Here is a 23,876-nt window from a genome sequence, read left to right on the forward strand (position 1 = left end):
GGTGCGATGGCTTTATTGAATTTATTTGTTTCTAACTGTGAAGAAGGCAATCACTGGAAAGTAGGAAAAAAGGTTTCACCAGTACAAGAAGACATCAAACAAGTTATGAAGGAGATGAGGAAATGGAGTACAATATTAAGATACGAGAGAAAGCATGTTGAAATGGATACCTTCGATATTGCAGGTGGAAGGGGCATCTTAAGTCATGAGCAATAATTTTAAAGTTATTATATACAACATTATGTGCATTTTCTTTGTATTTACTTCTTTTTAAAGCTTTGAAATGCTGTAAAACTAATTTAGTAAGTAGGTGTAAGCCATTAGAAAGTACAGTATGTTCTGTTTGAGTCTTCTTTTCTGATGTTATTAATAGACATAAGATTATGCTGCAGTGTTTGTGATTTAACTACTGTTCCTTGATATTTATGTCTGACAAGTTTGTATTGCTGGTCTCTGACTTGATGTGTTAATTTAGTTAAAACTTCATAGTTTTGTCTTGAACAAAGCACCCATTGGGAGTCTGCATGACAGTAAAATAGGTGAAGTAGGAAATAAATAGAAGCACAGTTATTTTTGAAGAAAGAGCAAACGTAAGTTAATCTGTATAATTGTAATTTATTAAGAGAATTCAGCTCACCGACCCATTTTGTAGGGTGCTTGGGAAGCAACACCAGAGTATGTGCACCAAATTTCCTAATGACTAGAAAAGTTACTGAGAAGAGAAGCATGAATGGGTTATAAGGACAACCTAAACAGATGTTATCAGATTGTGGACATCAAAAGTGTAGTGCTGCCCTTAAACATTTGTCATTTGAAATAGCTGAGCTTTAATTAGCAGAGAATTTGGACACCCCCCCAATTAAAGTTGATAAGTAAAATAATGTCAGGTTTAACTGCTGAGAAGTTAGAGGAGCTGGGATTCATGTCTGAAAGTGATTAAAAGCAGTGTAGAAGCTGGGTTAGGTTAAGGTCTTCCAAAAACTGGAGAACAGCAGACATTTGGTGTGCAGTGTGGGTAATGGCTTCTGCAGTTCAGTAGAAGAGTACTGCTTGGGTAACGCAGCCCACTTAGCTCTCAGCTTTTATCTAGACAGTAAGGGACAAAGCAAAAAATAGAGAAAACGCCCCAAATTAGGAACCCTTTTTAAATGTTGGCTCTACTAACTTAGAAATTGTCTAAGAACTTGCCTAAATAATTTCCCATTTTTTTAGCAGAGATTGAGTGAATATTGGAGAAAAATATATGGGTGTCTCTCCAAAATGTGAGCAATTGAGAGGTATCCAGTTGCAAGGAGAATCCTTACTGGACTGTCTTAGTAGCAGGGCACTTCAGTTGTTATGGTGAGGGAGAGAAAGGTAAAGGAGGGTGATGACTCAGGTGGGTTACTGAATAAAAGTAATGACTGGAAGAAAGAAAAGAGCTGTGTATCATTTTTAACATAGGCCTCCTAAGATTTCTCTAGCCCCCCCCCCCCCAATCCCTATAATATGAAGTAGTTAAAACATGTTGTGTTATCCATAAATGTCAGAAAAAAAGGTATTTTTCATGATGACCTTTGGTATTTGTAGTGCATGTAAGTAGAGTAGACTTGCTGTAATAGAATTCCAGGCTATCAAGAGAACTGGTCTTGGAACCACCACTCAGGTCAGAGCAGTCTTAGACCTTTTGATAATCTTCTCTGATCATGAAGCAAGAGGCAAACATTTAGAAATGGATGCAGACAAATGTTTTGGCTCAGTATATAACAAAGGAAAATAATGGACTTTGATAGCTGACTTTGGTAAGCTGGGAGAACACCTTAGGAACGTGCTGTCAAATGGATGGAAGTTAGTTTGTTTGTGTCTTTCGGCTTTTACCGGTTATGGGTCGCCACAGCGGAACTCCACTCTGCTAATGATTGGTAGTGGATTTTTATGTACCGGGTTACCAGCCCTGATGCACAACCTTTAACGAAGGCACACCCCATTCACGTATGCCTCCCACAGAAGACGCTCTAGCTGAGAATCTAACGGGACAACGTCTTGCTATGAGGCGACAACGCTACCGCAGCACCACCACCGCAGTCTATTGTCAAATGGATGGAAGTGCAAAGAAGAATTTAAAACTATTTTCTTAAGGCATCACACCTCTAAGTGATTTAGACATTTTATTTTGAAACAATGGTAAGCTGTTACAGAACTGCTTGTATAAAAGAAACATTCAGGTACTAAGGAAGTAAGAGGTGGAGGTGCCATCCACAGGTTTATATTTAGCCTTTTCATCTTTGTTCAGAATTTAATTATTCACATTTTAGTATACTGTGATACAATCTGCTTGAAGTGGAAGGAACTGGGTGGTGGTAAACTAGCTGTTGGTTACACAAAAGGCATTTGACAAGACAAATGACATAGAGAAAGGTCCCCAGATGCAGAAGAACTGCCAGAAAAAAATGTAAATGCTGCATACTACTGCTGCTGTTGATTTTGTGGGACCTGGTTTGAGGACTTGTACACAAAGTAACAAATTTACTGCTGTATCTCCAAAAATTACATCATGAAAGAGATATCCACATAATAAGAATGATCCAGCCAACCATTTTTAAATAACCCACTTCGTGCTTTACAGGTTTATAGGAATGTAGGAATCTATCCTGATAACCAGTAGATGCAAAACATTGAAACCCATTCTGAAGAGAACACCAGTCTATCGGGATATAAATGCACACACACTCACCCACACCCTTACACCCTTATGTGCATACCTATGGACAATTCAGAGAATGCTTTTTCAGCTACTGTATGTTTTTGGAAGTGGGAGGAATCCAGAATACCTAGAGAAAACCCATATGGATGATGGGGTGGATATGCAGACTCTGCACAGAAGACACCCCAGATAAGAAATGAACTGGAAGACCTCTTGCTGTGAACAGATAATGATCACACACATAAAAATATTAATCCGCCCTTGTCAACAAAAGAAAGAGTAGTAGCCCGCCTAATGCAGGGAACTAGAAAAAACAGAAAAGGAAATCCTTTCCAACTGGGTGCCAAGCTTACAGCTGTTGTGTTCAGCTGTAAAATAAAAAAAAAGTATTGTAGACAACTACAGAGATACATAAATGCCTGCAGTCTGAGCCATAGAACATGAGTATCATGCTGCCATTAGAAGATATAATATCTGAATGGGACCTGAGACACTAATCAAAGTAGGCATCTTTGACAAAAAAAGATCTGTTTATTCACTGAAAAGAAATTGATTTGAAAATGCAGTTATAAACATCTAAGTAGGAAACCAAAAAGTGCTAGTTTGGGCCATCCTCATGTGTTAGGTAAATTGCAGGATATGGGGGGGGGGGTGTAGCTTATTCAACAGTATGCAATTCTTGTATCTAAATTTTGGGGCAGGTAGTAGGGCTCTTTTCTCCCTCTACCTATGTTATGATGTATTTATTTCATTCCAATATTTTATTTTATTAAAAGGAAATTCCACATTTTCTGCTGGCTCATTTTGTTTTTGATTGTATCTAAATTTTGTACCTGACCAAAAAGGTGATGAAAATGTAAGAAACCTGCTCTTTGGCAAAAAATATGTATTGTAGGGACAGTTGTATGAAAACGTTGAAAATCCACAGAGGCACATAATTTGGAACTAATAACTGGATTTGCAATCATACTGCAAAAGATGGAGATACTGGAAAAGTTCTGGCAATCATTATTTTGGCATAGACATAACTTCATGCTCTTTTGATATTGCTACTGAAAAAAACGAACATTTAGCACGGACATAAATTGCAGTGCTTTGAAATAAAACTGCAAAATGTATGTGCCACTTGGACAGGTTATGTCATTGCTTTGAAATCCTACAATTAACACAAGTTCAAAACCCTTGTATACATTAAAAGGGTGAGATATGCAGGGTGGGCACATGGCCTAGCCATTTCTAATGTTTAAGTGTATTGTGAAACAAAGCTCTTTATGAACTAAGTTCTTATCTGTCCTGAAAAGAGTCCTTCTCAAATGTCTTATTTTCCATTTCTAGCTAAACAAAATGCTTTAAAATTTGTTTAACATTATATATCTTGATGGAAAATAAATTTAACAAAGGCAAAACCTTTATTGGAGGCAGCTAAAACAGAAAACTTTTATGTAAACTTAAACAGAAATCATATACATGAGTTGATGTTTTTGGGAGGTTAAGGGTGATATTCCATCTTAAGAATTGTATCAACAATGTAGTATATTTTGCAGTTGTGCTTAAGACAATCTTATCATTTTTATTTACATTAATTTCAAGTTTAAAGAGCAGATTTCTCACTTGGGTAGATGTCAGTGGGAGTCGCATTGTTTGGGAGTATGTTGGATGTGGCCAACACCAGATGGGAAGATGTCCATGGAGATGGTGCATGTGAGACCAGTGCATACCATTTTCTGTGAGGTAGGTGTCTGTGGATCAGACAACTAATTATGGGCACCAAGTAAAAATAAAGTTAGTATCTAACACACATGAAAGTCATATTCAGTTTTGAACAATACTGCTTTATTCTGATTGAAGTAGAGGATGTTAAGATGGGCCTCAGGAAACTTCCAAGATGACTGTATACTGATTTCAGCTCTCCCAGTGTGAAAAAAAGGAACTGAAAGGTAAGCGCCAGAAACTATGAAAGTTTTGTAAACTCAGTTATTGGCCAGTAAGTACACTTCCCGGATGCTACCAAAGAAGAAACTGAGAGAGCCTGAAAGAAAATCAGCTAGAGAAGATGAAGATAAAACACTGGGAAAAATCCTGCAGCTGTTAAACAAAAAGCAGTTCATGCTCCAGCTTTGGTGCAAGGCATGGCTTTCGGTAATCTGGATGAAAGAAATTAGCAAGTGAAACCTTTTCCAGTGTTCTAAAGGAATTTGCTTAAGAAAGACAAAAAAACCACAGGAGTTGACTAAAAGAATCAGGAGTACCTTCGACTTGAACTGAAGTCTGAGGTTGGGAGGTGGAGATGAATAGGAAGAAGACCAGAAACATTTAAATTAGTGAATAAATGTGAGACTATAAAACATTAATCACATTTGTGAAATATGGCTTTATAAGAAAAAGTGGAAAGACTGGACTACTGGTGACTTTGTTAAATTTGTGGAGAACTGAAACGCATATGCCCCACATCATTTCATAAATCTTTAGGAGGACACTGAGGGGAAGAAGGAAAGAAAAAAAAAAGAAAACAGTAAGTAAAACATTTTTTTTTCTCTTAGCATTTGTATGGATATTTCATGATACAAAAACTGCATGTTATATGGTAAAGTATTTTCAGTTATTGAATGTGATAATGATATTAAAGTAAATAAGTGCCCTTTTTCTTCTTCTTCATAGTTTGCAGTATCTACATTTCTTAATGTAAAAATAGTAAGAAAGGCTGTACAAAAGCACATTTTAAGTTAATATGCTGTAATCTTCAGTTGTTGGGGGAGGCGAGGTGTAAAAGTGTACATATTGTAATTAATATATATATATATATATATATATATATATATATATACTCTCTCTCACACACACACACACACACACACACACACACACACAGTTGATGCATTCTGTTTTACTTTTGCATATGTGAATGTCTGGATTAAGGTCTTTGACTTAGTTTAGTAACATTTTTTGTGTAAGCAAGTAAATAAGAGGATACTGAATTAATAGTTTTCATTTGACAAGTAAATGATCAGTGAAAGTTGAGAGGTTTGTAGAGCTGTACATTTAGTACTTTTGTTTCCATATAGATAGATTGACCATATGGGGAAGCAGTAAAAGCCAGAACACTTTTTTAAGGCTAAAGGTTAATGCTTTCTGAAAACATCTATTCTGTTTTTTAAATCTGAGAGGGGAATTAAGATAAGATAGCATTAAGTGTAAGCAGGAGCACAGGCTATATGTATCATGGATAACCTTAATGCTAGGTTGTTATGCCTGTGTGTGCAGCTGTTGAGTTGGGGCAATTGTCCCTAGCCCTTCTCTCTGTTTCTTTTTTTTTCATACTGGAGGAGCTGAAGTTCTGCTGTTGATCAGTGTGCAGCCATCTTGGAAGTCCCCTTTGTACTTTTTCTTAAGACTCTCTCTTTCTGAAAACAAGCAAGCTGTTTTTCACATCCAGGAGGGGAGTAAAGCCAAGACAAGAAGACATAGCAATTTTTTTGAGGATTTTCGTTAAAGTAAAAAGTCTTGTAAAATGCGACATAGGTTCAAATGGATATAACAAGAAACAACTGTATAAAGGATCGACTTGCCAAATATTAGTGAGTGCATTGTAGCACAAAAGTTGGAAACAGACATAAAAAAAGTTGTCATATATAAAAGGTGGGAATAATAACTTCTTACTATAATGGGTATTCTAAATGTATTGTTTTGGAACATGAATGGCCTCACAGGTACAAACAAAAAGTAAGAGTGCAAATAGCAATACTATAGGAGACACATTTGGAAAGAAGTGAGCATGTGAATTTGGTAAAGAAAGGATTTCAGGATGGATATTCAGCAGAATATTGGGGACAAAGGAAAAAGGAAGGACTTGTACTAATTGGAAGAGGAGCTCCAATAGTGATAAGAGGAAAAGATAGTAATGGTAGCATTGTGGTAGTAAGGGGCTAATGTAAGGGAAGAGGATTACTCTGGCATGTATTTATTTTCCACCTAAAACTGCTGTTATGGAGCTTAAGAAATGTTTGAGATAAATAATCAGTTTTCATCAAGGAATATACATTTATAGTTGGGGGCTGCATCTTGATTTGCAGCAGTGAGGATGCACCTGGAGAACCCAGAAGAGGAAAATATAACAAAAGAAGGTAGAGTTCTGAAGAAATTTATGAAAATATTTGATATGGAAGATGTGAATTCAATAGTAGGAACTCCGAGATAATTTGCATATTATTCTCCAATATGCAATAACTGGACTAGACTAGACAGAAATTATATTTCACATAAACATACATTTTATTGAAAGCTTCAACATACATTCAATAACTATTTCAGATCATGTGCCAATAACACCTAAGATAAAAATACAGGGTAGTGAAGTAAAAATGAGACACTGATGCCTCCCCACTTATCTGAGGAATGGGTAGTGAAAATTATTTGAGAACTGTTAGGAAAGATAATTTCTTCAGAAGTTATAGCTAGTGAGTGAGATAAAATTAAAGCAGAGTTTAAAAGTAGGGTAGAAATAAAAGAGAGAGATGGTTGTGCCTATGTACAATGGGAATTTATAGGACAAAGGGGAGACTCGTTAAAATAAACCATGACTATTGAAAAGGTGAGAGCCCACATGAGACAGCCTGACAGAAAGGAAAAGTAGAATTTAAAAAGATTTGAAGCATGTTGTGTGGAAAAGTGAGAGGGAGTGGAGTTGACAAAAGACATTGAAAGAGTGGAGAAATCAAGACTTTATCTCGTGAATCAAATTCTGCAAGTTCAAAGTACCTGGGACATTCAGCTGAACCAGAATCTTTCACAGTGTGAAAACAACTGGAGCATTCATTTGTGGTAGGTTGGGAGGGTTGCTTGGTTTTAAGGCTTATGACATCAGTCCTACCTAATAATACAGCCAGGTGAGAGACATAGCATGGTATATACCTTTTCTTCTAGTTGTAGTACTTAGTAATAGGCAAAATGCACTGAACCTCTCTATACTCATTACCCAGTTCTCTGATCTGCGTATCATTTGCATCTCATTTTGGATTCCTACTCTGTGAATGGTGTCACAGTTTTGTCATGTTATTAGCCCTTACTGTCCAGAGCTGCTGACATCTGGTAGATGAGTACACAACATGGGGGTAGCAGCATGCTGAGCTACAGAGAGGTCCTTGTACAGTTATTTGCACAATCTTAAAGGCAACACCCAACAATGTGCGGAGTTAGTTTTAGAAGCACCACCTATATCCAGTCAGAAGATATAGCAAATCTGCTGTGTGATTTCTGCTGCAGTTTCACTCCCCAATCACCCCCGGTTACCTCCCAGGAAATATCCCCACTATTCCTCTACCAGTTATTGCAAAAGAACAGGTCGTCATTGCGCTCTCTAAAGCTGAAAACACAGCCTCATTGGAGCATGACAATATCCGTGGATGCCTCTTAAATAGCTTGAGGCATGACTTGCCAGGCCTACTAAGATCTTTATTTAGCCATATTCTCCAGACAGGCTTTGTCCCTGGAGAGTGGAGGACAGCAACACTCATCCCTCTGCATAAAGGGGGATCATCAGCAGACCCAGAAAAATACAGATCTCTAAGTCTTGACTAGTCTCGTATGCAAGGCCATGGAAAGAATAATCCTGGACCTGATGAACAGTGACCTAGGAAATATCAAAACATTTGCCCCAACCCAGTTTGCCTTCATCTAGGGCAGATCATGCCTGCTCAATTTGCTGGACTTCTTTGACCATAGGTGAGAGTAAAACAGTGCATACTGCCTACCTTGACCTGGCTAAGAAATATGACACAATTTCACACACTGGTATTATAGATAAACTCACAAAATTGGGCATAAATACCTACATCACCAGATGGATATCCAGTCGGCTCACAGACAAGGCACATGTTGTTATACTGGGGGAATCCAGATCCAACAAGAGGCCAGTTACTAGTGGTGTACCACAGGGCTCAATGAAGAGACCCTTCCTTTTTAGAATATTCTTATCTGAAGTCAAGGCTAATGTAAATGGCCTTTAGCTGACTGTTTGCAGATGACTGCAAGTTGGAGGCATTCTTTGAATCCCCCAAATGACATGGATATCCTTCAGAAATGTCTGACTCAGACATATAGTTAGTGCCAGAGCCATAGCCTAAAGTTAAATGCAAAAAAGTGCATAATTATACCATTTGTGATGCTGAATACCTCTGCAAGGCCAAATGGTACAGTGGTTAAGGTGTATGCCTTTCAACCATAAGGTGCACGGTTTGATTCTCACCACTGGAAAAAGTTTTACAGATATGAAGGTTTATATTAACCGCCTACTTCGAGGCGATCTATGCCTGACATATAAAGCTTTATATTAACCGCCTACTTCGAGGCGATCTATGCCTGACATATAAAGCTATGTCCAACCCAGAATTAATGGACATGCCCCACCTCAGTAAATCTAAATCCCTTAGAGCCACGCGCTCGAGGGAATTGAACCTCAGCACAGAAATAAATAGAACATGCTGGAGGGACAGATTCATAACCCAGAGGCTCCCTTCGCTCTGGAATAGAATTCCAATTCATGTTAGGCAGAGCACCTCACTGTCTCTTTTCAAGAAGAATCTTGATGAGTGGATGGGGGATCGTAGGTTTGTCCCGGGGATTACTTCCGTGTCACTATTAGACAGAGGCACAGTAAACTAAACTTTAAAAAGGGCACAGTATACTCAAATCAAGGGGTGGCGTAAGCCAAACACAGTTGGGCTAGGCTTATAAATGCCCCAGGGCAGATAGCCTAGTATGAACCTATGAACCTATGCAAATTACAATGTTAATAACTTACCCCTAAGAGTGGACCCAGTGGTGAAAGGTCTAGGTATACAGATAGATAGTAACCTGACCTTTGACCACTATGTGTCCAAGTTGGTGAGGGAGTCCTTGTATGTGGCATAGCTTATAACTAAGGGCATGGTATCCAGATCCAAAGAGGTTATATTCCCAATATACTTGGCCCTCATCAGACCAATAATTGAGTACACTGCATCTTTTGGCATGTACCTGACCAAGCACTTGCAACAACTGGAGTGACCTCAAAGGTTCCTTACAAAAAAAAATACAAGGTGCAAACAGCATGTCCTGTGTGTATCACTTAAAAGGTCTATCCCTTTACACTGTCTGCTATGGACTATTGAAGGGTGATGTATGGCTAATCTACAAGGCATTCTCAAACCCAGTCCTGATAGAACGTGTGATGATGTGAGGTAGTGTCAGCTGTGCCGGGGGGAGTAGGGCAGTGCATGTGTAACATATGCCAGCATAGCTAGTTGGAGTTTTGTAAAGAATTATGTCATTTGGATATCAAACTGATTTGTACAGATGGTTGTGTTAAAATGTATTTGCAAAGTTGCTTATGTTAAAAATGTATCAATAGTGGGTCCTGCTGGACAGAAAAGAAATGTACATGCATGTCAGACTGTATTGTTGTAACTGATGAAATGTATATATTTTAACAGAGGATATTGGAAGGGAAGGGGTTAAGCTCAGCCCAGCTAGCCTTAAGAAAACTAGCTTGAAATTAAATGACCAGGTTTAGGCCATAAAGATTTATCTCATGGGTCTAAATGCAGCCAGAGCCACAATGACTGTGAAAAGCCTGGGCTGGGATTCTGCTCAATTGTCCTTTGTGGTGAATTAATAGCTACCTTGGGGTGCCCGAGAGTAGCTTGTTAGTTTCTGCAGGAAGGATGAAAGTGTTGGAATTGTTTTACAGTTTCCAGATGCTGTAATAAACCTTAGCTAAAGTTCTGTGTGTGTATTGTGACACATCAATGCCAGATACGGACTCATTTTTCTAGTGAGAGGGTAGTGTGGGAACCATAGAGTCAGGTGACCAGAAGATGTTATTCTGTAGCCAGCACTGAACTTGTATTTGAATACTAGTGAGAGATGGGAGGTGTGCACTCTGTTTTTCAACCTGACAAGATACTCATCCACGTTCATCTTGGCTTGCTTTAGTAAGTAACTAGGGAACAGTAATTCTTCAGTCATTTAGAAAAATATAGCGATATTAACTAAATGTTGTTTTTGTTTCTGTATCTGTCCGAGTCATTCCATTGGTGTTTTTTTATATTTCCTGTGATTGAAACTCTGGAGTTTGTTGTAAATAGATATTCAGTATTTTCATGTTTTTTTTTTTTAATTATTCATTATTAAGTATATCTAAACCTTTCATTGTGGCTGGTCTTTTAGAAAATATTTAACTTTTGAGAGTACTTGCATTTATTTACTGGCACTGTGGCTCCCTGTTCCTGAAAGTCTTGCTGCTTGGTTAAGCACTACCATTTGTTTAAGTATTAATTTTACTAAGTGTAATTGGGTAACCTAGTATGAGCCTCAAAGTAGCTATGACAGCCTTTTCCAGGTGTGTGTGTGTGTGTGTGTGTGTGTGTGTGTGTGTGTGTGTGTGTGTGTGTGTGTGTGTGTGTGTGTGTGCGTAAATCAAATTTCAGAGTGTGCGTGTGCCAGCTACTTTGAGCAGGGACACTGAGACCACTGATTTCAAAGAGATGGTGGTGGAAGACTTGGCTTGGAGCAACCAGCTAAGGACTCAGCTCTGTAGTGGTCCATGGAAAGTCTTATTTGTGGCCTGGAGAGAAAGCCCAACCCCAGGACTGGAGTGTGTATTCCCTGTGTGCTCTTAAGGGAAATTGTACTTGGTGCAGATAACTGCATCTGAAAATACTGTTTGTCTGTTTTTCTCACAGTGAACATTTCCCACCGGTGTCAGTGGTGAGGATTGATGCTCCTTGATCACTGTCCCAGAGGAGGAACGTCACAGAACTGTTACACATTTGCAAAACAAACAGCACATGGACTACCCAATCCAAGGATCTAAACCTGGCCTGTGATGTGAACAAAGCATGCTGGAATGACAGATGTGTCTCAGAGATTACCCCTTCTTGGAAACAGGCTTACCTATTCACGTGAGGTAAAGCTCTTCCCTGACCCTCTTCAAATGCAGTTTGGATCAATGGATAGGGAATCATAAATTCACTCCTGGGAGTGGCACCTGTGTCCCTTATGGACAGGGGCAGTCTGTAAAATACTCAAAGGCATAGGCACAAATCTAAGCCATCCTCTAGCCCTTAGGAATTAACAGTCTGGGTAAATCCAGGTAATAATGGCTCAGCTTGTAAGGGTTCTTGAGCAGTCCCATCTCTTCTGTTGTGTACAGAAAGAGCACTTGGGAAGGACAACCCCTGTAGCCCTCTTAATGTGCTCTGTTTCTTCCCTCTCCACTGGAACAAATTATACTTTATTCAGCTGCTCTTACTTAACTGTCTTCTACCTTATCACCTTAGTTTGCTGTTCTGTGTGCTCTTAAGTGTACAGATGCTCTTATTCTGCACTTATTATTACTTGTTAGTAGCCTGATTAATATTCTAAGCATCTTAGTTTTGGTTGTAGCACTTGTGCTTCAGGCCATTTATTTTACATTTAGGGTTTTTGTAGACGATCCCTTATTATACCTTGTTCTCTGTAAGTCCAAGTACTTCGAGCACTATATCTGGACAATTCACATCGGTTTCTCATGCCAACGTGGTCAACATGGGTATGCTGAGTCAGTATAGCAACTGCCTTATGTTCATGGACAGTCTCCTTCTCCTAGCACATAATTCTTCTACTTGGGAGAGGTGCATCTACATCATTAAGCTGGAATTCATGCTCTCTCACACCACAGTCAGTACTCCTGACAAAGAGGAAATTGCTAGTACAAGCACCACACCACCCACATCACAGAACCACATACCCACCTATTCAGAGGTCCTCAACAAAAACTTACCTAAACAACAGAGACCCTCTCCAAAACACACTCACAAACATTCCACACACAACACCAATCACATCACACACAGTAGTCAGTGCACCAGTGTCTCAGAAACACAGCCCATTAGGCTAAACCATAAACCAACACAGCCCATAAGGCATAACAGTAAACCAAACATATTAGTCATTGGTGACTCAATAGTGAAACACACCGATGTCCCCCTCACCAGGCTCAACAAGGAGAAGGTCACGGTCAGCTGTTTTTCAGGCGCTAGAATCCACCACATCACACATGCACTCAAGTCTCTCCACAACAGGTACAAGTATGACTCTGTCGTTGTCCATGTTGGTGTGAATGACTTGAGACGTACCTCCCTGGACTATACGAAGAGAGACACGATTGAGCTCTGAGTATGTGCTCCAGGCAGGTATAACCCTAGCCCTAAGCAGCATCCTGCCTTCACCAAGAACGATACCACAATACCAACAAAAAAATGTTTGACTTCAACAATTGGCTTAGTTTCTGGTGCCTTTCTAAGGGGATCCAGTATCTGTCTGCCTGGGATAACATGGTTAACAGGCCACAATGCTTTGCCACAGATGGCCTCCATCTGTTACCTCTAGGGTTCTGTATCTTGGCCATAGCGCTTGCCTCCCCCATTGTGCCTTTTTTTGGCCATGCCCCAAACGCAAATCTTCCAACATAAAAGATCTGTCAAAAAAAGGAAATTGAGGGTTATATTGCTCAATGCTAGGAGCCTTAATCTGAAAATGCACTCACTGGAGGCTCTCCTCACACTGGAAGATTCCAATGTCTGTGCAGTCACGGACACTGGGTTCAGGGCTGCAGAGTGCACCCTTTCCTTACCAGGCTATACCTCATTCCACACTTTCTGACCCCAAAATGAGGTCAAAAAGACTAAGGGTGGTGGAGTCTTTGCCTTCATTAAGGACAGGCACACCTCCAGACTAGTTTACCAACATGACGAGCTGGAATTAATCCAGGTGCAACTGACAGTTGGCAAGACACCCATCCAAGTTATAGCCAGCTATAGACCCCCCCTCTATGTCTCAGGACACCCACACCTCCTACCTGGACCTACTTGACTTTATCAAGGGGGTCTATATCATGTGGTCGAAAGCTAATAATAGCGAAAGACCACAAATTCGAAAACACCGGAACTCGAAGTTGTTATTCTGGGGTCACACTACAGTGTAGATAGAGGTATTTGCCCTTTCCTCACTGTAGTGCAATCTCAGAGTTGGTATATATATTTAGCGGGGGTTGTGGGGAGCGGGGACGCAGCCCCTCACAATTGCAACTTCGAGTTCCGGTCTTTTCAAAGTTGTGGTAGTTTGCTATTATTAGCTTTTGACCATGTGATATAGACCCCCATCAAGGTACCCCCTAACACCCTGATCCTTGGTGACTTCAACTACTCCACCATAGACTTGGTGAGCTATTCCTGCACTGATGCACTCACCTAATGATTCCCTGACTTCATCAAGTCTAATGCACTAGATCAGCTGGTCTTATCCCCTACAAGGGGAGATAACATACTGGACTTGGTTCTCACCAACATTGGTGACTGCTGCACTACTCATAGAGAGCATTTATAGATTCATAGATTCATAGATTCTTACTAAGCTAGTTGCCCTTGCGAGCCATTTTAAGCTTAGCCAATTATCCCTTGTGAGACTCAAACCCTGCACCTTGTGTTTGTAAGGCAAACACCTTAACCATTTCATTTCTGGGATTGTTGTAATAAACATGCAGAAAGCTACAGTATGTTAAACTACATCGTTATATAACATGCAGACTTTTAGAAGTAATCACCAGCCCTACTATTTGCAGCTTTTCTTGTCTTTTTGTCTTCTTCATGTTGAAGAAACAGTATGAAGATGATAATGCCTATACCTGTTTTAGAAAAGGTAATAAAGAACAATATAAGTTGAAAAGATACCTTGAAAGGTCCACAGAGGTTCTTCACAAAAAACTACAAGGCATAAATGGCATGTCCTCTGCAGATCACTTCAAAGCCCTGTGTCTGTATCCTGTTTCCAATAGATTGTTGAGAGGCGATGTTTGCCTGACCTTTGATCCCAAGCTAATGGACCTTTAAAATATCCACAAAATGAATAATCAGAATTACTCAGTCTATGGATTTAAACTTTACTTGTGACATAAACAGGACATGTTGGAGGGACAGGTGTATATTTTAGAGAATTCCCCTTCTCTGAAACCAGCTTCCCATCCATGTGAAGCAGAGCTGTTCCCTGACCCTATTCAAGAGAAACCTGGGTGGGTGGGAACTTGGGACTACATTCTGGGTCTGGCACCTATACCTCTAATGGACAGAGGCAGTCTGTAAATCTTGCCATAGCTTACATATTCCTTTTAAAATAACCTGTAAGATGCATAAGCTTGCAGGATACAACTGAGATGTTTGGCTAGGATTATAAAGGCCCCATAGTAATTAGTCTAGCACACACCTATGATCCTTGCAGCATGGAGCTGGTCTTTTCTTCCCCTATGTGATTTCCTTTGCATCTTTTATATTTGCTCCTTGAGTTTGGGACATCGCATGACCTAAAATATGTACACTTGTTTCTGCTACACTGATTATAATACAGAAGGTTTTTTGCTCTCTCCTATTTAAGCGTGGTCTAGTTGTAATGGGTAGAAATGCTGTTATTGGCAGTATTTTCCTTCATTTTTCGGTGATTACTTGGTGTACTGAAAAGTGGATTTGGTAGTGCCTTCTCTTGAAATATTGTATATCCTATATGTTTTTTTTTTTTTTTAGTTACTTTACGAATCTAGTTTATTTATGCATTATAACATGTGGTTTCTTGTTTCAGAATACTATTGGTATTTAACTTCACTGTCCTTGCAGTAGCAACATAAGATTCTGAAAGAAAACATTGTAACATTGTGCGAGGCTGCTGAGTCGTACAGTTTTTTAACCAGACTGAAAATGCATTAAAATTCTTTGTCAAGGTCCCTTGGAACATAGTAGCTTTAATGAAGCAACATGCCTCAACGGTTAATGCGTTTTCGGTATTGTCAGAATACCTTTCTCTTCATCTCCTGTCCTTGTTAACTGAGATTTTTTTTTCCTTTCCTCTGTGTTTCTACAGTTTGTATTTTACCTTTAACGGAATACATTTTTGTCACTGAAGCAGATTATGCAGCAGAAATGAGTAAGGGCTTCTTCTGAGGTATAGGTATGTTGGCCATAGAAATTTGGGGACGTGTTTTCTTAAGAAAAAAAAAATAACTTTTTGACAGCTATAAAATAACTGGACTGAGAAAGTTGTCAAATGACTTTAAAACCAACAGAAATGTGGGATTTTAAAGCAGCCCAAAATGTTGACACTGTGCAGTCTGTATAACAGTGCCTGTTGTTATGAAATATAGAAACTTTCCAGATTTCACAAATAGTTGTATGCTATAAAAAACATAAATCTCTCAATATTGTTAAAAGTCATAAAGTTATAAGGAATGACGCATTCTCTAGATATAGATGCCAAAAATGCCTTGGCAGAATACAGCAATGTGTGTCCAAAAATATTTACAATGCTTCTCTTTTAAGGCATTACGTGTGATGTGTATGTGCATTATCCCTGAGAATGGAAACATTGCAGCACCATGTATTTCACCCTTTCTTCACCAAAATGTGGAATATTAATCATACTTAAAACCAGAAATGCAAAATCCACTACAGTCAACCACAGTAACGTTTGCTAACCTCTGAACAGTATATATTTTTATGAATATATGGTTTAAAAAAATAAGGCATCATGTAAATCACTTTCTCCCTGTAGTCCAGAGGATTTTTTGAAAATTAAAACGAGTGGTGTACCTCTCTTTTGGGACAGCTGGGATGTACAATCAGCACAATGTCTCAGAAATGCTTGGTGACAACCGGTTTATTCATGTTTAGACTTGTGAGTTTCAAAAACTGACACAAGTGATGGAGTTCACTGGCAAAGGTTTTCTACAGTTGTTAGCATGACTGTGGTATTGGAGACAGCTGCCTTGTGTTTAAAATGTTCTTAGCAGCACTTTGAGCCCTGCATTGTTATTTTATATGTAGCGTGCATATTCTTTAGTCGTCATCATCTTCTTTCGGCTGTTCCCGTTATGGGTCGCCACAGCGGATCATCTGTTTCCATTTCTTCCTGTCCTCTGCATCTTGCTCTCTCACACCAACCACCTGCATGTCCTTTCTCACCACATCCATAAACCTTATCTTAGACCTTCCTCTTTTCCTGTTACCTGGTAGCTTCATCCTTAGCATCTTTTTCCCCAGTATACTCAGCATCCATCCTCAGCACATGTCCAAACCAACGTAATCTTGTGTGGCTTTGTCTCCATACCCTCCAACCTGGGCTGACCCTCTAATATACTTATTCCTAATCCTGTCCACCCTCGTCACACCCAGTGCAAATCTTAACATCTGATCTGGTGCTTCCTACAGGCACCACATCATATATACCAAAAACTATAAATTAGCTAAAGCAATAACACCCTAATAATTCTTAAACTCTAGTATTCCATTCAAAATACTACATATTTTTATACAACAATGCAGTGCTAGTCTTATATAGCATAACCAAAGATTCTTTGCTTGTAATCACCTGTTACTCTGTTTTTTGTCTTGAACACACATTTCTCTATTTTGTCAACCACTGTTAAAGTTTTTTACCACTGTTTTTGTCAATTTGTATTAATTTGACTGAATGTGTTAAAGTGTAAACTTCTGTAATGTTTTGTATCTTTATTCAGGAGCTTTTCTCCCCAGGACTCCATTGAAAACGGGTACTTCGGGCCCAATGAACAATCCTGGTAAATCAACTGTAAATAAATAAATAAATAAATAAATTTAACTCTGCTACATCCAACTCTAACTCCTGCCTTTTTGTCAATGCCACTGTCTCCAACCCGTGTAACATAGCTGGTCTCACTACCCACTTACTGGTACTCGTCTGTCACAAATCACTCCTGACACTCTTCTCCGCTCACTCCATCCTGCCTGTACTCTCTTCTTCACCTTTCTTCCACACTCATTATTACTCTGAACTATTGATCCCAAATATTTAAACTCATCCATCTTCGCCACCTCTACTCCCTGCATCCTCACCATTCCTCTGTCCTCCCTCTCATTCACACACATATATTCTGTCTTAGTCCTGCTGACCTTCATTCCTCTTCTCTCTAGAGCATACATCCACCTCTCCAGGGTCTCCTCAACCCGTTCCCTACTCTCACTACAGATCACAATGTCATATTCTTTAGTAAAAGACTACAAAATCTCTTGTTTCTGGAAGGTATTCAGTACTAATTAGTAGAAACATTTAATTGCTGATCACCTCAGCTGATGATCTTAAAAGGTCTGTTTAACCCCCAAGGCTGCTACTACCCCCATTAGCATCCATACTAAGAACTGCTGCTGTTGCATTGATTAAATTATAAGGAAAACCAAATTGTGTACTGAATAAAATGCCTAAATTCAAACATACTAGAGGGAGAAAGCACTTCAGCTGTGAATTGTATCAGAATACAGCTGCTGTTGTGTCTAGAAGTGCAGAGTAATTGTTTTCAGTCAGTTTAAATGAGGACAAAGTCTGCCTCTACTAGAATGTGTTGTTCTGACAGTACCTCTGGTAACAGGGGACACTACTCAAGAAATGTACATAAGTGCCTACAGTGTAAGCTAAGAGCTGCCTTCGTAAAGTTTAATGCCATGCTTTCTCAGTTATTAATTGCATTTTATCAAGTTAATGAAGATCTATTGTAGGTATTTTGATAGGGTAGGGATGATTTTTTTTTCTGTACTGTCAACATAAAGCCACATTTAGCTGAGATTTAAAAAATGTGTATATGTGTAGCACACTCACCCTTTGGTGCAGAAGACTGTGGGTTCTATTCCTACACTAGATAGGTGGAATGCTTACACTGTAGTGCAGCATAAGGGAGATGCTGCACTCTTCCTGAGTGTGCCATCTTTTGGATTAAACATTAAACTGAGGCCCCATCTGCGTGAGTTGGTATTTGTTCAGGTGCTTGTAGAAGATCTCTCAGCACCTATCAAAAAGAGTAGGGGAAGTTCCCCAATGTCCAGGCCAAATTTCCTCAGTAGTATAAATATCACCTCAGGTCTCTCCTGAAAAGAGGCTACTAGCCTAGTTCGACTAACCCTGTCAACAGAGGATAAATGCAATAAAAATAAATGTGTGCTGGGGACAGAGAGGTATCTATGTGGAGGAATAAAAGACCTCCAGAATTAAACATATCTTGATGTTAGAAGATTAAAATATAATCTGAAGCTGCAGTGAATCTGTAACTGAGTTCCAAAGCAGTTTATTTATTAGTGTAATTGGTAATCAAACCATGACTGTTAAACACACTTCTGTTACAGGACTGTTGTTGTGTAAACAGCTTCTTGCTATTCTATGGTTAACAGCCTGTGATGGCCTAGTTTGCTTAGGGAATTGATACATATACGCTAATGTTTTTGTACAATTTAAAGTTATTTATTTACTTGTTAGGTGGATAAGTAGATTGACCTAAAAACACCCTATTCAGCTCTGATTTGGGGAAAATAAAAATGGCAAGAGATTACATTAAGCTGATTCAGTACTTGCGGATTTTCTGCAAACTTTTTGACAAAAAATGATATTAAGCAATGGAGGTGGGTAAATGCATAAGCAGTACTACTATCTTTAATGTTTTGTGAAATCTCATGACGATAACTTAAACGTAACATAAAAAGCAAGCAGTAGGTTGTCAAATTAATGTCAGAAAAGTTAGGTAGTGTACAAAAAGCATTTGCATAGCAATATATATTTAAAATCCTTGATGAGATATGCGAAGAACCTGATAAAATGATGTAGTGAGCTGGTGAAGTAATATTCATTCCATTGCCCGGGTACTTTGACTGAGAAAGTCATGACAAATTTGGTAATGTTGTAGGGAGGTAAAGGAGAACAGAAGAGTACAGTATTCTAGTCTTGACAGGATATGGGGAAAGGCTGCGATTGAGAATGCATTTACTAATAAAAAGCAAGCAGAAGAGTGTCAAACTGATGTCAGAAAAGTTGGGTAGAGTACAAAAAACATTTAAACTTTGCTTGCGACATTAATAGAACATGCTGGCTGTGTGTCTCTCAAGGGATCCCCACACTCTGGAATAGACTTCCCATCCATGTGAAGCAAAGTCTATCCCAAGCCCTATTCAAATGTAACCTTGACCATTAAATGGGAAATTGAAAATTCATCCATAGTCTGACCCCCATATGTTTGATAGACAGAGGTCAGCAGTAAATATTCCCTAATTAGCACAACTCTCACTAAACCTTTAGCAACCTCATAATTCACAAGCTCCTCCAAATAGACGCCTATGTTACATGAGGACATAGTTGAGTTGCACAGCTAGACTTATAAAGACCCTGGTAGTTATTAGTCTAGTATATACCTGTGAACGTGTAATAAGCTAAACGCAGAATAAAAGTTAAAAATGAGCTGTGGTGTTGAGTAATGGGCTTAAAAATATTTACCACTAACAGTTAAATGTTAGATAGGAGATTTTTCAGGTGGCATAGAAAAATAAGCTGGGAAAGGAAGCTACAGTGATATAGATGGGTACTGGTCATTTAAGTACTGTGCATAAGTGCTTGTAATTCTGGCACTGATGACCAGCACCTGGGAAAGGTACAGTTTTAAGGGTTTGGCAGGTAAGGAGTGACATGCACTACAGCAGAGTATTTTAGCTTTTACTGAGCTGTTATCTGTAGAGCAGGGCTGTCATTCCAGTGTCTGTAGCTGATGGTATGACAAGGTGTGTTTTTGGGGATGTTTTCTGGTAGTGCACATATGCGGTCGCATCCCTGGCCAGGAAGGATTTGAACCTCATACATCAGCAGGTTGACAAAGACAAGTCAAAGTATACGATTTTAAAAGTATCGTAATGGTAAAAGGTGTTTCACAATGTTAACACTGAACCATTTTTCTTCTGTCGGTATTTTTTTGTGCATAAATAACAGATTTTTCTAATTTGCCAAGTTTTATGAGAATTCTCTGAAGGGGGAAGGAGGAAAAGGACACAGCTGAGGGACAAGAGGGGTGGTTCCAGAGGCTCACCACAGTGGTCCGTTCCGTATTAGGCCTTGCATTTATTAAGCTGCTGATTTTGTTTTCATAAAATCACAGATTTTATGTCTTCTGATTTGTTGACTTTTATGAAAATTCTTTGATGTTAGAATAAAAAAAAAAGATGCATACAGTTCTCATTTTGTATAGCATTTTATACGCATGTGCCTCCTTCTGCAAAATTTTTTGTAGGCTTGCTGCTGCCCCCATGTACCAAAATGAAGCACTAGTCTGCCTGCTAACTCTGGAGTATTTCAGCAATGCTGTATTTAAATGTGAAGTCCTTCCATAGTTACATTTATTTATTTCCAGTTTGATTACCAGGGAAGTCCACTGGGCCCAGAGAGCCCGTTTTCAGTGGAAGCCCGGGGAGAAAAGCTCCATGAAACAGATTACAATAAAGGCAGCAGTCCAATAAAAATAAAAGTACAAGTAAAAATACATATTAAATAATACAAAGTGTGAGCAATACTGCCCATAGTGGAAAAATGTTGTGCAGATACATTTTAACAAATTCACAAAGTTAAAAGCAAAAGCTATTTACGGAGTTACATGTAAGAGTGGAAAATGGTACTTCAGTCCACCCACAGTTATGAACACTTTGTAGCTTTTTTATTTATTGATTGATTGACATGATTACTGGAAGTATCTAACTGACGGGGTAAGTGCCCATTTTCACTGGAGGACTGGGTATTACAAAAACATTTTAAGAACAATAATTTTACAGTCTTCAAAAATAATACAAAAACATCTGTAGTTTAAATAATTATGCACAATATAGACTTAATATGAAAATATTGGTTAAGAATAACTTGTATGACAATGAATTAATGTTTAGTGGCAATTTAGCCAGTTTGTAGAGAAATTAAAGGTAAGTTAGTATAATATAACCAGGAACTGCAATATCCGGTGAGAGAAAAAACAGGGTTATAGCATATTTAGAAAGACAGGGTAGAGAAATTGAAGTAAGAATGTGAATAAAGAAGAGCGAGAGAGAGAATAAGGAGATGTAAGGTAAGAAATAGTACTTGTTCATATTTAGGGATATAGTTTATCCTGGGGTTGAACATGAGCAGAGTCAGAGTTTGGCTGATGAATCTTTCAGAATGGTTTTATAGGACTGGAGGGTAGGTATTAACCTGATGGATACAAATATCCCTAGATAATCTTCTTTCCACTTCACTTCCTACTCTAATAGCAGTGCCTACAACTGTGCATATACAGTCACATAATCATTTTTAGCTGTTCTGTTCTTCCTGTATTAGTTGCCATATGATGAAATTTACCTAGTGTTCTGTAATATGTGTGTAATATTTGATAGCAATGTTTAGCTTATACTACAATATTCCATTATCTCCTGTTGTTGTTTTTTATAAGTGTGAAATGTTGGATATCTACCTTTGCATACTAATTTACTACTTATGTAACTATCTCAGAGCTTTTCTCCCTGGGCCTCCGCTGAAAATGGGCTACTGGCCCAGTCGGACTATCCCGGTAAATGATAAAAAGTTCCAGGATGCACGAAAAAATACTAGTAACCAGAAGTGATGCACCCAGTAGCCATCAAGGTAAACTCCACTTTATTTGAATCAAACACCAGCAAAATCCATTAGTTGTTAAGCGCTTTCAACATAGACAATGACTTCAGAACAAGGATAATTCACATGCTTGATGAAGTCTATATATACCTGATGAATGGTGAAGGATTTCCTTTAGCTTCACAATTGAGTGTTACTTTTTCTTCATCAGAATCCAAAGGAAAAATCATACTCTGTGGCTCCTGGATGAAGATGGGTCCATGAAATGCTTTATCTGGTCTTGGCTGACGGATATCATCTCTTTTGACTGGACTCACCCTGTTCATCTGCCACCCTGGACTCCGTATGAGGTGCCTTCTGGAACAGCTTCTGTGCCTGCAACACAGTGGCCACACCTACCTCTGCCGCAAATTCTGCATATTCACCATCTTCATATGTTTGCCAGCCACATCTTCGACACTACTTCCGCGAACTGTGAACCGCAAAATTCGAAAACTGCGAAAACCGAAGTATCCCGGTAAACAAATGTAAAATAAAATAAATACATAAATAAAATAAAAGTAAAGAGTTCCAGGTCTTAGCAACATGGTATCAGTATAGACCATGTTCAGCAGATTTAATAGGTTTTTGAATAGAGAGGAATTTTTAGTTATTGGATCATAATGACCGATTGGGAACATTGTGCTGTAGAATGTTATTTGGTACTGGACAGGTAGATAGATGCTGGATAATTTTATAGGTGGTAAGAAGCTGTTTGTATGATAGTTGATGGGGTAGGACTAACAAAGCTTTTTAGTGTAATGTACAGTGGTTGGTTCTGAAAGAGGTATTTGATGAGAATTTAGTTTCTTTATTATAGCATTGTTCAAGAGTTGCTTTTTGTGATGCCTGAAGGTTAGTAAGGATGGGAGTGCCATAAAGTAGTGAGGGGTTGAGCTAAGTAGTGGCAAGTGTAGTTTTAGTTGTGTTGGTGAGAAAGTTTGTGTCTGTAAAAATATCCCTAGTTTTTGGTGATTATTTTATGCAATTTTGTATAAGTAGGTCAAATTTAAGATTATCATCCACTATCATCCATAATAATTTGCTATGAGAGAGGGTCTATATTAGATCACCGAAGACTTAAAAAAGTGAACGGTGATTAATCGACCCTATGTAAGCGAAAGCTTACAATTTCGAACTGTCAGAACAGCGATTTTTTTTCCTAGGGAAAAAAATCGCTGTTCCAACAAAAAAAGAAAAAAAATACTTTAAACATTACATTACCCCCTACACCTACCGACGTGGGGGCTGCACCCCCCACACCCCCCTACTTAAATATACCAACTCCGAGACCGCACTACAGTGCCGAAAATGGCAAAGTAACGAAGCGGTCAAGCAAATTCTTTCCCTGGGAAAGAATTCTCTTAAAAGCTGCTTCGATATTTTGCCGTTTCAGGCTTTTGAGTTCGACCAAGATGCATTCGAAAGAATGCGTCTTCGGTCTTCTAACAGGGAACCTATAAGAGATGACTTCAATGGTTGTATTATTAAGAGAGAGGATTTTTTTTTTCACAAAAGTGGGATTTTGGGGGGAAAAGTTTTTTTTGGGGGGGGGGGGTTGAACATGAGTTGGGAGTTACAAAGCTGTGTTTCAGTGGCTGTTAAAGGTTCATGAGTAATTTTTTTGAGATGCGCCAGGTTGTCAGATGTGCATATGAGTGTGGAGTCATCTGTGTACTGT

The 23,876-nt window shown here is 38.8% G+C and overlaps 1 protein-coding gene across 1 annotated transcript in view; it reads left to right on the top strand.

The window, feature by feature from the left end:
• Positions 1–23,876, top strand: part of SLC9A3R2 (SLC9A3 regulator 2) — a 902,658-nt gene that overhangs the window by 121,076 nt on the left and 757,706 nt on the right. The window lies entirely within an intron of this gene.

This window comes from Protopterus annectens, chromosome 12.part0, assembly GCF_019279795.1.
Source record: "Protopterus annectens isolate FY-2018-M chromosome 12.part0, PAN1.0, whole genome shotgun sequence".
Lineage (NCBI taxonomy): Eukaryota > Metazoa > Chordata > Ceratodontiformes > Protopteridae > Protopterus > Protopterus annectens.